Here is a 237-nt window from a genome sequence, read left to right as displayed (position 1 = left end):
CTCTCTCTCTCTCTCTCACACACACACACACACACACACACACACACACACACACACACACACACACACACACACCACCCACACACACACATAAGAATAAGACACGAGTTTACCAATAGTGGCACATTTATCATTTCAACACCGTATACCTCATACAAAACTGCCTGGATTTGCATTTAGCATGTAGTGCAAAATTGTGTCTACCGTAATCCTTGCAAATAAGAATAATCTAAAGAT

Source organism: Priapulus caudatus, unplaced genomic scaffold, assembly GCF_000485595.1.
Source record: "Priapulus caudatus unplaced genomic scaffold, Priapulus_caudatus-5.0.1 Scaffold375, whole genome shotgun sequence".
Taxonomy (NCBI): Eukaryota; Metazoa; Priapulida; class Priapulimorpha; order Priapulimorphida; family Priapulidae; genus Priapulus; species Priapulus caudatus.
Note: the sequence above shows the minus strand (reverse complement) of the source record.